General features: G+C 38.2%; 1 pseudogene; it reads left to right on the top strand.

Moving 5' to 3' along the window:
• The first annotated feature begins 689 nt into the window (after positions 1-689).
• Positions 690-1,434, top strand: LOC112931509 (uncharacterized; annotated as a pseudogene).
• The last annotated feature ends 9,923 nt before the right edge of the window (positions 1,435-11,357 follow it).

The following is an 11,357-nucleotide window of genomic DNA, read 5'->3' as shown; positions in this document are numbered from 1 at the left end:
TTAAAAGGCCAGAAAAAAAAATATGAGCACAATAAATGGCCCAGCTGAGAATAATATTTAAAAGGTAATAATAGGGCCCCTGGGTGGCTCAGTGGTTGAGCATCTGCCTTCAGCTCTGGGTGTGATCCCGGGGTCCTGTGATCGAGTGCTACATCGGGCTCCCCGCAGAGACCCTGCTTCTTCCTCTACCTGTGTCTCTGCCTCTCTCTGTGTGTCTCTCATGAATAAATATATAAAATATTTTTTTAAAGGTAATAGTAATGTAAAAACTAAATATTGATTTAATCAGTTGTGACAGCTACACTCAGAAGATGGGAAGAGACATACATGGGAAAGAAGAAGTGGGTGCATATAAAGGAGCTAACTTCTTTCGCTAAATATTTGGATATCTAAATTAAAATTTTCTAAAGCAACAATAAAATTATATCGTTTAAAATATGGAGACAAAGTCTGAAAAGAACAGAATGTGGTTTTCTCTGGGAGAAGGAATCAGGAGTGAATGGGACTGTGACTGAGGACAGATTTCTCTTAATTATGTCTTAACTTGTAATTTAGGAGTGTATAGACAAAATTTTAATTAGTTTAATAAAAATAGGTATCTTATATATTTTTCTTTCTTTTCTTTTTTTCCCATTGTGCATTCCCTCACTGAGGTGCATGAGACAATACATTTTCAAGTTCTATCTAAGATGCACCAGCATTGCATGGAACCAGAGGGCCCCATGAGGGGTGACTGGGCTTCTGCAAGCGGGAGGAGGTGCAGGCCTGCTCCAGGCCCCTCAAGTCTGTGTGTCTGTCCCCAACACTCTGCAAGGCTAGAAAAGGAAGAAGAACCTGTCCAGAATCCCCGCAGGGCAAGGAAAAGAAGGGAAAATCTCAACGTGGAAAAACTCTACAATGAAAATGAGGGAAAGCTGGAAATTGAGAGACAGCCAGAAGATGAAGGAGAGCCTGAAGAGGAAGGAAATCAGGTGAGGAAGAAAAGCTGGAAGTGGAGGGGAAGTCAGGGCATGAGGGAAAGCTCCAGAATAAGGGACAGCCAGATGACGAGGGGCAACCAGAAGATGAGGGAAAGCAGGAAAAGCAGGGCAAGTCTGAGAATGAGGGAACAACCAGATGGTGAGGACAAGCCAGAATCATTGGCAAAGCCCGGGGGTGAGCGACCGGCTGCTGGAAAGTGCCCAGCTGAAGATTACATGCCCAGGAAAGAAAAGAAAACCGGAAGGGGGGATGGACAATCCCCCCAAGGACCATCAGGAGGACTTACAGGAAAGGCATTTGAGCAGTGAGGAGATAATGAGAGAATATGGAGATATGTCAAAGGCTCAGGAAGAGCTAGGAAAAATAAAAAGAAAAGGGATGGTTTTTACTGGATGCAAAGAGATGTACAAGATCCATTTGCCCCAAGGAGGCAATGGAGTGTCAGAGGAATGAGGGGCCAAGGTAGGGGCCAAACGGGTTTACATGATATCCCATATCCTTAATGCCTTTGGCCTTCAATTCTAACTTCTCTAATGAGAGTATTGCTGACCCTGCTTTCCCTGGCTGGCATTGGCCAGGCTGATCCTTCGCTTCAGGTGTCACTCTTGTTACCAGCAGCCTTTTGATCCAATTACAAGTGTTCTTGGTCTTTCAGGAGGGGATTTTTCACTCATGTGCATGGAAGAGATGTTCATGGTACACTGTAAAATAACAATAAAGAAAAAAGTTTTCAGAGCCACAAAAAACAATTAATAAATACAATACAATAAAACAAAATGTACCAGTGTTAATAGCCTCACTTGGTTTCATCCAGAACTCTTGATTACATGATACTGACAAGATTTTTTAATATTTTAAGACAAGCACAAAAGACCTTTCACCAGTTCTATAATTGTTTCCCATCAATGGTTACTTGAGGATACTGGCCACTGCATTCCCTCTGTGGGGATGTTTTTGCAATAAGTGTGATAAGTTCTGCCATGAGGGCTGATTTTGCCTCTGAAAAGAGGTCATATTCTAGGCAAAAACAGTTGAACATATGGCCTGCACATCTCATACCTTGTGTCTCCTCAACCAAAATATTGGACTGCCTACCATGATAACCTGAGAAATATTCATTTCCAAGATTGGAGAGATCTTTCCTAGGACTAGACTCTTGTGGGCAAAATAAGACAAGCATAGGAACAGTTTTCATAAGGTTTTTGATAAGTGACAAACACAAAATGCAACCATGCCATTCTAAGGAGAAATCTGAACTCCCCAGGTCCTAGGACTGACGTGAAGAACAGATCTCATATTTCACATATGGTCACATAATCAAATGATTCTTAAAAGAGATCTAATTTCCGAGGAGGCAAAATTAATTTAGCATTTGAGAGCACAACAAAGAGCAAATCATAGGTCAGACCCAAGGTGAACTTCATGCCACTACTGTGATCACAGATGCCCCCAAGCAGGAGATGCAGAAGCTCCAGGGAGCATACTGTTTTTGAGTTGAGAGTCTTGGGCTATAGCTACGAAGGTTTCTTACATGGACCTTGGTAGAAATTCCACATCGTTGAGTTCCTAAAATACCACCAAAGCTTAATCAAGCAAAGTTAATTTATTAAAATGTACTGCAGCACAATAGAATTTCACTTCATTTTTTATCAATCAAGGGTACAAGGGGATCTCTAATTTGCTTCAAAGATCTCTAATTTGCTAATTTCTGATGCTAGCACCTCTCTCTCTCTCTCTCTCTCAAAAAACATACCCTGGGGAAAAATACTCTGGCCATATATTTGAATCTTTCTTAAATACATCGTTGACTAGGAAAAAAGGTCCTTTTTTATAGACCAGATATACATACTGGTCACATAAAATTGGGCCAGACTGGGCAACCTTCTAATGCTATATGAAATGCCAGGTAAGGTTCAGGAGCCCACACCAGACACATACTCTAGTCATCTCCTGCCAGCCAGTAAATGGTGAAATAACACCAATAGATACATAACATACCACCAAAGATAATATCTTACAGTTTTTGAATTTTCCTCCTTCTTAAATACTTTTGCTTTTCTGGCTTTATATGCATTTTAAGGAAGATATGCAGAGGAGAGATATCATTTATAAGTTAATTTTGAAACAAATTTCCCATCACTCTCAAACTCCTACATCAGTTTAGAAAGATAACTTGATATTAATAGCAAATTGTTAAATATAAGTTTTCAGTTTGTCAAATGTAGCCAGTAAACTTGTGGGAATAAGAAAAAAATAGATGAGAGAGAAAGAATACAGAGATTCCAACCTTCCATCATTTCTTTTCATAGAGGATTCACTGAGACAATGCATAAATAAAGGTAAATTTCATTTCAAATAAAAAGTATTATGTATTTTTGTCCTTTTAATGTGATAATTGATCCAAATATTTTCTCTCTAATCTTTCCAAAACAAGTTACTAAGTTAATTTGCTCGAATATTTATCAAAAGATAGAGATTTTAGATTGTGTCCATCATAAAACTTCAATTAAATAGAGTTTAGAGAAAATTGGATATTTGGACCAATATCACTCAAAGATTAGCTAAATATCAAGCCCTACAATGTAAATATAGATGTCAAAGGCAGATTAAATACCTTTAATAAACAAATGAACAAAATACCTTTTGGAAGCTGTGGGTGTGTGTGATATTTTTATTTTTAGGAAGTTCACACAAAAAAGTTACAAGCATACTAAAACATAATTCCCATATAGCTTTCAATCAGACTCACCAATTGTTAACACTGTATCACCTTTGTTTCATCATTCCTCTCAAATATATAATCATTTAAGAGCCTACTCATAGATAACTTGTTTCTTTACATCTAAAGACTTGAAGTACAATTCCAAAGAATAAGGGCATTCCATAAACTTGGTACAATTCACTTAACAAAATTAGGGAATTTAACATTGATGCAATGCTGTTATCTAATATGCAGCCACATTCAAATAACACTAATTGTCCCAGTAATACTCTTATGCCATTTTTTCCCAGTCCAGGATCACACATTGCTTTGTCATGTGTCATTAGTGTGCTTAAATCTAAAAATTACCTCAAACTTTTTTTCATGGCATTGACATTTTTGAAAAGTGTGGTCACTTTTATACAATGTCCCTTAGTTTAGGTTTCTTAGAAGCTTCTTTGTGGTTAGAGTCAGATCATGCCTTTTGGCAGGAATGACCAATAGCTATCAGTTATTGCAGTACTAGTTAGGTTAGCTTTGAAAACTTGGCTAAGATGGGATCCTTCTCCAATGTGGTCACTATTTTTCCTTTGAAACTAGTAAATAATTTCTAGGGAGAAATTTTGGAACTGTTTAAATAACTGTTATAAAACTTTCACCCAAATTTTAGAAGCCATTGATTATTCTTTTTTTTTTTTTATTGGAGTTCAATTTGCCAACATATAGCATAATACCCAGTGCTCATCCCATCAAGCGCCCCCCTCAGCGCCTGTCACCCAGTCACCCCCACCCCCCCGCCCACCTCCCTTTCCACCACCCCTTGTTCAAGAGGATGTGGAGAAAGGGGAACCCTCTTGCACTGTTGGCCATTGATTATTCTTGTCTGAATCAATTACCATTCTACATGCTTCTACATACTTAATTATTTATAAAGCATGCTAATTAAGAAAAATAAAACTTCCTAACACAAAATAGTTATAAAATAAGCTTCCGTATTTCCCTTCAGATAGTTAATGGAAGGTCTTTTCAGAGCCAAATAAGAAAAAATTATAACTAATGACACTTAACATTTTTTCTAAATTACAAAACGCAGAGCACTAAGCTCCCAAAAGCAATACGATTTTTCTCCTGGAAGCAGGGCTTTTATTCAGTAACAGATGCTAGGATCTTTTTGTTTTTGAAAGAAGTATTAAAATACTTCTCAGTCAGTAAGAAAATCATGCCAAAAAAGCAGCCCGGGTGGCTCAGTGGTTTAGCCCACCTTCAGCCCAGGGCCTGATCCTGGAGACCCGGGATTGAGTCCCACGTCGGGCTCCCTGCATGGAGCCTGCTTCTCCCTCTGCCTGTGTCTCTCTCTCTCTCTCTCTCTCTCTCTCTCTCTCTCTCTCTGTGTCTCTCATAAATAAATAAAATCTTAAAAAAAAAAAAAAGAAAGAAAATCATGCCAACAGTTAGGGCTGTGTGCTTAGTGGTATTCAGTCATGCAGAGGACAGCTTTCTTAGCAGTGGAGCACACTGCTCCATTACCAGTTGGTCCTGAGATTCTCTATCATTAGATTCCCCCTACCTTCCTCTCAGCATGTGGTGCCTAAACAACTTTGTTGCCACCTGAGTTTATTACCCAGCCTTTCCATCCCTGGTATTCTAAAGTAGACCTTCTAAGACAGGATTTTGTTTGGTGATTTTGCAGGGATTTTTGTTTTGTTTTTTTATGATAGTCACACACACACAGAGAGAGAGAGAGGCAGAGACACAGGCAGAGGGAGAAGCAGGCTCCATGCACCGGGAGCCCGATGTGGGATTCGATCCCGGGTCTCCAGGATCGACACAGGCAGAGGGAGAAGCAGGCTCCATGCACCGGGAGCCCGATGTGGGATTCGATCCCGGGTCTCCAGGATCGCTCCCTGAGCCAAAGGCAGGCACCAAACCGCTGCGCCACCCAGGGATCCCTTTGCAGGGATTTTGATTGAGACTTCAAGACACAGTTTCAACCTGTACGGGAATCGATGTCATCACTTTATTTTCTTAACTGGAATTGTGCTCAGTTACAGGAAGAAAGGAGTCTGGAGCAGGCTTGTGAATGTTCTCTGTGATGAGCTTTCTGATGCCTCTAAGAGTATGGAAGCTTCTGGCCAAGGATTCCTTGAATATGCACCTCGGAAGGTCTGGATTCATACAACAGGGAAATATGTTTCCCCAAAATATAGTTTCCTTTCTTTGTTCCTACATTTGCTCTCCCTCTCTCTCTCTCTCTCTCTCTGTGTGTGTGTGTGTATATATATATATATATATACATACATTATGTATATATATATGTATATGTATATACATTATGTGTATATATATATGTATATGTATATATACATACATATATATATATATATATATATATATATATATATATATATAAAATGCTTTCTACCTGCCGGGTCCTCTTCTAGAAGTTGGAGATACATTAGAAAACAATCAGAAATGCCCTTGCCTTTATAGACCTTGTATTCTAATAGAATCATATAAAAAGACAGAAAACAAATAAGTAAATATAGAATGTATCAGAGGACGATACTTACTATATATACAAACTGAGCAAGTTAAGGAAACAGTAACTGAACTAAGCATGCCTAGTTAAGGTGCTCCTCATGAATTTCCACTTGGATAAGTTGTGATTCTCTGTATCTGCCCACATGCCTCTCCTATTTAGGGGGCAATAGTGTTCCCTGTGATTTCAGTTCTCTGACAGCTAAAGACAGGGGTTGATTTTAAATTTTGTTCAGCTGTAAAAGCTGCTGTTAGGACAAAGTGAAGACGTCTAAGCTTTTTACATGCCACACCAGAAATCAAAAGTTTGGTGCAATATTTTAATTACCTTCCTCAGCTCCCTGGTCTGGGTATTAATTCATAATCCACAGTCTCTATCTGCTCCATTGAGCTGATTAAGTGACCCCAAGATGATCACCCTCTCCATCCTGCTATGAGTGCTATTTTACAGAGATTTTCTGTTTAGGTCTATTCTCTGGCAGGATGAAGGCACACAGGAACCTTCAGCCCAAGCTCACTGCTTCTACATCTCCCCAAAAGTTTCCAATCCCTGAGATCAGAACATATACCATATGGATCCAAGTAAGCTACACATTATCTTTCCTAGTTCCCCTTCCAACCATACACATACCCCTGTCCTGAGTTCTCTACTCCCTGTTTTTCTCATCACCATGTCTGGATTTGGTATCAGCAAGACAGAGAAATTTTAAAAAGGAACCACAATTCTTCCTGCATGCTGATCTCCAGCCATAGGTGTTTCCACTTTTGCAACTTTTATTGTCCAAACAAGATCATTTAGAGATGCCAGAGTTACAATGTTGAAAAAGATCCAGACTACATCTCAATCATCTCTGTGACATGCATTGATTAACATAGCATAGTACCTAGCAAAAGGCAGATGTTCAAAAGACTGTGCCCTAATCAATAAGAAGCTGTAAATATAGGAAAAATAAATAATGTTGAAAAGATGAATCATGCCTCTGTAAGAGTACTGATAGGGGAAATGTAAAGCCCTAAACATGTATACTAAGTGACGCATTTGTCAAAATTGAATCTAGTTTGCAATGAACTACAAAGTGCTTTTAAAACACCTTAAGAGGGATCCCTGGGTGGCGCAGCAGTTTAGCGCCTGCCTTTGGCCCAGGGCGCGATCCTGGGGATGCGGGATCAAATCCCACGTCGGGCTCCTGGTGCATGGAGCCTGCTTCTCCCTCTGCCTATGTCTCTGTCTCTGTCTCTCTCTCTCTGTGTGTGACTATCATAAATAAATAAAAATTTAAAAAAATAAATAAAACACCTTAAGAGATGCTGATGCAGTCTCTCTATAATGCAGGTCATGATAATTAATATTACCAGACTACAAAACTAATATTTATGGATCCCTAATGTACACTAGGTACACTATTAGGTGCTTTTTAATAGTATTTGCCTTCTTATCTCATTTAATCTTATTGAAGAAAAAATAAGGTAGGGGATAAAATAGGGATTATCAGTTTCATTTTCAAAACAAAATCAAGAAGTCACATAGATTTGCTAGTAAGCGGCAGATGTGTATGTTATTCAAACCAAGATCTGCAAAGAAGCGGCAAATATGTGATTCAGATCTTTGCACTTTTTATCATTCTATACAAGCTTTCTTTTTTTAAAAGATTTATTTATTTATTTATTTATTTATTTATTTATTTATTTATTCATGACAGACATAGAGGGGGAGGGGGGCAAAGACACAGGCAGAGGGAGAAGCGGGTTCCATGCTGGGAGCCTGATGAGGGACTTGATTCTGGGATTCCAGGATCACACCCTAGGCCAAAGGCAGGCCCTAAACCGCTGAGCCACCCAAGTATCCCCCCTATACAAGCTTTCTTAAATAATTATTTGGTTAGGAGTCAAAATTAATGAGGGTACATACCCATAGAAATAACCTGGTTTGGAATGGTTTTTTTTTTTTTTTAATCTCATTCTCAATTAGCTATGTCTAACTTGTTTAAGTGTGCATAGCTTTTTAAATACTTAACATGTAAAACACTTTAACTCTAGTATTAAGACCTCAGAAACTTTAGTTGAATTAACTTAATTTTTTTATATTAGGTGCTGTAACAAAATATATTCGAGTACTAGAGGAGGAGAAAAGCAAAGTGCTTTTCTTTTTTTTTCTTTTTTTTTTTTTTTTTGCAAAGTGCTTTTCTATAAGAAGATTGGCTGAAGCCTTTCAGAAACACAACAGATGAAAAATTGTGAATTCATGTTAGCTTTTAAAATTAAGTTTCAGATTTAAGAAAATGAAAATGAGAGAAAGTCCTCAGCTCCAAAGGGTAGTAGGATGTTTCCATGGAACAAATTTTTATTCGGTATCATCCTAGGTGCGGGAATATTGATTTCTCCTAGAGGGGTATTAAAGTGTTCCTTACTCAATGTGGGGGGCGGTCTTCCTGTCTGGGCTCTCTGTGCCATAGTGTCTATGATGGCTACTTTTAGTCATGCAGAGCTCGGGACCAGTTTCCTTAGAACTGGAGCACAGTACTATTTCCTCAAGAGATCTCTTAAATCCTTTACGACTTTCTTCCATCTATGGATCCATCTGTTTAGTACCCCAGCAGGAATTGCTACACGTGGCTTGTTACTAGCAGGATACATTATACAGCCTTTCCATCCTGGATGTTTTATGAAATGTTCAGAAATTTTATGAAATGTTTAGAAATGTTTAGTTTGGGCCATTTTACGGTATTTGGGAAGTCTGAAAGCTTGAGGAGTGAAAGAGGTGACTTAGTTTCAGACTGTCAGTACAACTGTGAAAATGACAGTTATCTGCTTCATATCTCTAACTGGAATTGTGTTGTTGAGAAAAAGAAAAGAGAACTTAGCCAAGTTTGAAAAAGCTTTTGATGCTGAAGTTCCAGATTTCTCACAGATTTCAGAAGCCTTCTTACAAGGATTATATGCATATTCAGGCTTGGGAGTCCTTGTTGGAATAGCAGGAAAAGTTAATTTTTAAATTATAAAAGCCAACACTCTACTATAAACATATAACACTCAAGCACCATAATCTAAGAAAGAAATACTACATTGTTTTCATATGATGTGTGTCTCTCTAGTACTTTATCAAATGAGTAGAAACACATTAAACCCTCTATGAATGTGGCCGTCATACTTCGGAAAACAGTATTTTCCAGATATTAACCAAACAAGTAAACACGAAACCAGCCACTTAATGACCGCAGGACAATTGCATTGTTCTCATTGAACAAATATTTTAATAGTCTATATTTCCTAATGATAACAGACTTTCATCAGGAGAAAATTTTTTAAAAGATTTATTTACCTGAGAGAGAGAGAAAGAGCACTCGCGGGGGCAGGGGCAAGGGTAGAGGGAGAGGGAGAGAGAAAACCAAGCAGACTCCACACTAACTCTGAGTCAGATTCAGACTCATCATGGGGCTTGATCTCAAGACCCTGAGATCACAACCAGAGCCAAAACCAAGAGCTGGGCACTTAACCAACAACCACCCAGGAGACCCCATCAGGGGAAAATTTTTAAATGCAAAAAATGTAAATTACAGATGGCCTGTAACCAATCATCTTGTATGTATGTACACACATAAGGATCACACTACACAGGCACTCTAATAACTTTGTTTTATTTGAAGTGCTTAGTGAGAATTTACAAGCATTAACAAGTATAAATGGCTTTTAATGAATACACATTATTCCACCATAGGAAATTTGACCATTATTCAAACATTTTCCCATTGTTGGATCCCAGAGTTGTTTCCAGTTTTTCACTTTAAAATTTTAAACTTATTGTTGCAATAAGCATCCTATATGTAAATCTTTGTGGATTGTCATGTTGCTTTATTAGAAATAAATATTTTTTGTATATTTTTTATTGGAGTTCCATTTGCCAACATATAGTATAACACCCAGTGCTCATCCCGTCAATTGCCCCCCACAGTGCCTGTCACCCAGTCACCCCATCCCCCCCGCCCGCCCACCTCCCCTTCCACTACCCCTTGTTCGTTTCCCATAGTTAGGAGTCTCTTATGTTAGAAAGAAATCTTGAAGTAGAATTACTAAGTGAAACATATAAATATTCAGAAATGAGTTGAGAAGTTGCCTTCCAGAAAGGCTCTATAAATCTATTAGTGTCAGTTACAATGACTACACTTGGCATCATCATGCTTTTTTCATTCTTTTGTCCCTTAGTCTATAGAAATCAAAGCTCAGGATTATAATTCACTTTTTCCTTGACTATTAATGGGAAGGACGAATTTTTCAAATGTTCATGATGATTTATATTATTTCCTTTTAAGAAGACAGGAAAATATTTTTCCCAATCTGTTCTTTGTTTTCTTTTTAAAAAAAGATTTATTTATTTATTTGAGAGAGAGTGAGTATGCACATGAGCTGAGGGAGAGGCAGAAAGAGAGAATCTCCAGGAGACTCCCCACTGAGCAAAGTCTGAGGCAGAGCACAACCCCATGACCCTGAGATCAGGACCTGTGCCAAAATCAAGAGCCAGACACTCAATGAACTGAGCCACCCAGGTGCCCCTGTTTTGTTTTTTAATTTTGTTCATTAGACTTTTTTAAATCATAATTTTAATACTTATGGTATCACCCTACTGATCTTTTACTTTTTCATTGTTTTCATACTTGAAAAGTCTTTCTCCACTTCAAGATTTAGATTAATATACATCTTTGCTTCTTTTTCTAAATCTTTATGGTATCTTTAATTTATTTTTTACACTTTACTCTTCACTACATATGAATTACTTTGAGGGCGTTGTATAAGTTAACCATATAACTTAGTATTTTCGAAATACTTAAACACCCGTGTCAGTTTTGGTGTTGGCAATATACACTCAGATTTAACCCAAGTTTTAACTAACCTACAGACTTATTCCAAGGAATAAAAAGAACAGGAGCACCTCCACTCACATCCTAGACTAACAGATTCGCTATTCCAGCCCTTCATTAAGAGGCAGTTATAATTCTACCTGTTGACCATAGATAGGAAAAAGGTTCACTCCAGTTCTTCTGGCCTAGAGTTCAGTGTTTCTGAACATTCTGTTCTCATCCAAGAGGCTCATGTTGAGTATCTCAGGGATACCCCACTGACACCCCAGAATTTAACACACACT

The sequence above is a fragment of the Vulpes vulpes genome, chromosome 13 (genome assembly GCF_048418805.1).
Source record: "Vulpes vulpes isolate BD-2025 chromosome 13, VulVul3, whole genome shotgun sequence".
Classification (NCBI taxonomy): domain Eukaryota; kingdom Metazoa; phylum Chordata; class Mammalia; order Carnivora; family Canidae; genus Vulpes; species Vulpes vulpes.
The sequence above is the reverse complement of the archived record's forward strand: the minus strand, read 5'-3'. Positions and strand labels throughout refer to the sequence as shown.